The 4,401-nt window shown below is 34.0% G+C and overlaps 2 protein-coding genes across 2 annotated transcripts in view; one reads left to right on the plus strand and one right to left on the minus strand.

The window, feature by feature from the left end:
• LOC100571410 (aminopeptidase 1) overlaps positions 1-4,049 on the minus strand; it is a 42,969-nt gene extending 38,920 nt beyond the window's left edge. The window contains exon 1 of the mRNA XM_029492733.1: positions 3,865-4,049. The gene's annotated coding sequence lies outside the window, so the exon portion shown is untranslated. The remainder of the gene's footprint in view (positions 1-3,864) is intronic.
• LOC100574012 (aminopeptidase N) overlaps positions 1-4,401 on the plus strand; it is a 154,184-nt gene that overhangs the window by 25,556 nt on the left and 124,227 nt on the right. The window lies entirely within an intron of this gene.

Below are 4,401 nucleotides of genomic sequence, written 5' to 3' on the forward strand. Positions count from 1 at the left end.
TGGATAAAACCATGGTATTCGTTGCTATATCGTGTAAATGTGTAGTCTATGAACGCAGGTCATAAGTTCTAGGACCTGTAAAATATAACTCAGAAAACTTAATTATATCAATTCAACAACCCGGATCTAAGGACCGGTTCGTGTAGTGGGAATAGCCAACCAACTACTCCTTAACTGGATAGAGTTAGGTATAAATATCGACAGCCACTGGGTTTGACAAGCCGAGGAGGTGTGTTGCAAACTGACCAAACTCACTCACCAACTTAGGCAGAACTTTTAACAACAACCTACACCGCACCGCTTCCATCTTTCTTGACGTGGAGAAAGCCTTCGACCGAGTCTGGCACGTAGGTCTCCTCTACAAACTATCCCAACTCAATATCCCGACTGAAATCGTTAAAATCATCGAATCCTTTCTCACTGACCGCATCTTCATCACAAAAGTCGAAGACTCACTCTCGTCCACCAGACACATACTCGCAGGCGTCCCTCAAGGATCCTGTCTCTCAACTACTCTCTACTTGACCTACATAAACGATATACTAACAACTCCTAAAGCACATCTCTCTCTATTCGCTGACGACACAATGTTCTTTACTTTCGACAAAAGCCCGAAACGAGCAGCCATACAATTACAACACCAACTCAACCTAGCTACCACATGGTTTCATCGCTGGAGAATCAAAATAAACCCGACCAAAACTGTAGGTATCCTTTTCGGACGTTCTAATACTTCATCCATCCCACCATTACTACTCGATATGGTCCAATCATGCCAAATACCTCGGCGTTACAACAGGGCGCAAACTCACACACTTACCCCATACTTAACCGTTCTAGCCCCGTCCCAACAACTTCGAAACTCAACATTCTAAAACTCTACGTCTCTCCAATTCTCTCTTATGCTGGCTCCTCTTGGGCACCTTATATCGGTCCCTCACATTGGAAACGCATCGAATCTGTCCTAAACATAGGTATTCGTACGATAATGGGTGTACCCACCATCGTTAAAAACTCGGTTCTTCTTAAGTCTGCAAATTTCAAGTCTACCCAAAATTCCATTCACTCTCAATCAAAATCGATGTTTTACAAAAACTCCTTCTCCACACATACCCACATCCGACTCACCACCCTTCAACCACTAAACATATAATCAAAGCCTACCCTTTAACATGGGTAGAAAAACAATTTAATTAAATCTTCTTCTAAATTTCCATCCACTAGTAGAGGCAAAAGCCTGGAATAGTTAACGGCTTAGCCATCCCTACAAAGCAATCTAGTCAGTCCACTTCAAGCCTTCAAACTGTCAACAACTAAAACCAAAGTTCCAACAGAAGAAGACCTGGACCAGAGAACAGACCGCTGCCCGACGACAACGCCGCTCCACGGCTGCAAGCGTCGTCCGACTGCCAACTATCAACGATTACGCCGCTCCAGGGTGGGAGACCGATACCGACTCGCGGATCAACGACGATACGACACTCTACGGTGGCAAGCATCATTCAACCATCGAACGCCCAGCAAGCGTTTTATTTATTCACAATACGGATTGTCCATCCGGACGTACAGTTTCACAATACAAAATAACACATATTTTACACTTTTATAATTGTAATGAATCTCTCCATAGGTAGGTATCTATTAAGTTCGCTTTATTTAATTCTACTATGTACTCAAGTAAATGTAAATTTAAACACCAGTTACGAAAAATAAACCATTATCTATGTAATTATGAGTTCAAACAATCCAACACAAAATATAATATAATTAACTAAATATACTGTTATGCAATCAAATTACATTAATTGTTTACACTTTACACAATACCTATAACATAACATTATTACAACTGTAATAAATTAAAAATTAGTAATTATATATTTGTATATTTTATATCCCAAATTTAACGATAAATATAAATACCGGTTTACATATTCTTTTTGAACCAAACTCTTCAAGTTCTCAACATACATTGAGTAAAATTAAAATATTTTAATATTCTCTAACATTGTGTCATTATCATTGAAAGTACAATAAGTAAAATTCCGGTTTAAGAAAGTATGGTTGCCCAATGATCCGATATAAAAGTTCAATTATATGACCGACGATATGAATCAAAAAGTCACGCGATCTGGTCACTTTTTTTATCTACAACGCTACCGGTGGCAAAGTTAAATTTGTTAAAATGATGTTTAATTAAATAGTTGTAAATGATCGGGAGGTAGGAGTGGACTGTATAATCGGTATGTAAGAATCAAAAAGATAAATAATGGTGCAACAACTTATGTTTGCCACGGTGTCACCGGGTGCTACTATTCAAATAAAAATGATAATAATAATAATACTTTAGGTGAAGTAGGGGGCACAATAGTGCTGGCCAGCGGAGGGCAATAATTAATACATATAAATAATAATAAAATTAGGTAAAACTAATTACGAAATAACAACAATAATAACAAAATATATATTATGTATATAAAAACCGTGTTGGGCGACAGCAATCAGCTGGAAAATCAACGGCTTAAGGTAATGGTTGGTGGACGGTACTGGTAGTGATGACGGTGCGTGTTCAGAAAGATACACAAAAACAGTGACGGTAACGGTAACAAAAATAGCTATGAACGGTCGGTCGGTAGGTAACGTGGTGAGTCGGACGGTAGGTCGAAAGGAACTGGACATAGGTGCCGGGCGGCCTGCATACTGCAGCAACGCATTTGCCGATATGAACCGGGACGCCGTATAACTGCTTCACGTTCCGAACAATAGTAATTAATAATTATTGTTTATTTAGTAATTTACCTATAATATTAGAGAATTAGTATACAGACTTTAATAAGATGAGTATATGTCATGTAAAATAATTGGTCCACTGAGCGCGCTAGTAGTGAAATCTGAATTCTATTCCCATGCCATCTGATCATAGCTCGTTGGGTAACCATACTATCTTAAATCATAGGTTAAAACCAACACTCTTTATTCAAAAAAAAATATGAACATAAACAACATCTTAAAAAAACAAACCATAAATTTTATATTGATAACATATAACTTAAAAAAATCAGCTATTATATGTCAAATATGTAAGTAATTAATATAAGCAAGACCCTAAGACCAACTAATGGAAGAGCTCCATATTATCAACTAAAAGCCTGGCAAACTTTAACTTCTAAATTCCTCAAGGATATCTGTTGTTTAAATTAAAAATTTAAAAAAATGAATTCTCAATAAACAATTGCGGTCTTTGAAACTTGTTTATTTTTTACACGTGTTAAAAAAAGTTACCTACGGTTTAATCCTCATCTCCTCGTATCTAATACCAAATAGACATCGACATTCTTATGTCAAATTTATTCAATAGAAACAAGACATATACATGTACCGATGTATCTGCATGTAGTGTAGATACTCTAAGTTTTTTTTTTTAAATTAAGTTGTTTTATCTCACAATAGTTTCAAATTAGCTAAATCGTGCAATTATATCCATATAAAACAATATATTAATATATAACCTTGGAATATTAGTAAATACGCGTATACATTATTTTTATTACAGTTTATGTACCTATACCTACCTACTTATTTTTGAAATTTTTATTTCCAAAATTGTAATATGTTTATGTATTTTTTGAAGTAAAATAAAAATTTAGCTGCATATCTTTAAAACTGCATATTTTCATCATTTTTGTGCAGCAATTAGTCCCGAAATCTACTCAAATGTATTTTTACAATATTATACACTGACTTATCTTTAACCCCCCCCCCAAAGAAATTGAAAAACATCACTGCATCACTGCACCAACTGATAAATAATAACATTAAACGAAAGTTAATATAACCCTGCATACATACAGTGTAGTTACTTACTATTAGAATTATTTGTAAATTCAATTGTTATCAATCTGAATTGTGTTGAAAATACTCATCTACGCCAATACAAAATAACACATTTTTTACACTTTTATAATTGTAACGAATCTTTTCATAGGTTGGTGTCTATTAAGTTCACTTTATTTAATTTTACTATGTGTGCAGGTAACTGTAAATTTAAACACAAGTTACGAAAAAAAACCATTACCTATGTAATTATGTGTTTACACAATACCCATAAAATAAACATTATTACAACTGTAATAAATTACAAATTCGTTGTAAATCACGAGATAACACTTGTGCTCAAAATAATTTTCCTAATAGTTATTTACATATTAACATTTGGTCCTTGTATAAACATGAAATGGAATGTACCTATATCAATTTAATTAAATGAGAAATATATAATAATATAATAACTATTAATTAATTATTATTTATTATTTAATCTCGTAGAAATGTTCGTACAATTTTTTTTTTAAGCATATAAAGTCAAATTTTTGACAAAATTTATCAAATTTAAAGTTTAAT

Source organism: Acyrthosiphon pisum, chromosome X (genome assembly GCF_005508785.2).
Source record: "Acyrthosiphon pisum isolate AL4f chromosome X, pea_aphid_22Mar2018_4r6ur, whole genome shotgun sequence".
In the NCBI taxonomy this organism is placed as follows: domain Eukaryota; kingdom Metazoa; phylum Arthropoda; class Insecta; order Hemiptera; family Aphididae; genus Acyrthosiphon; species Acyrthosiphon pisum.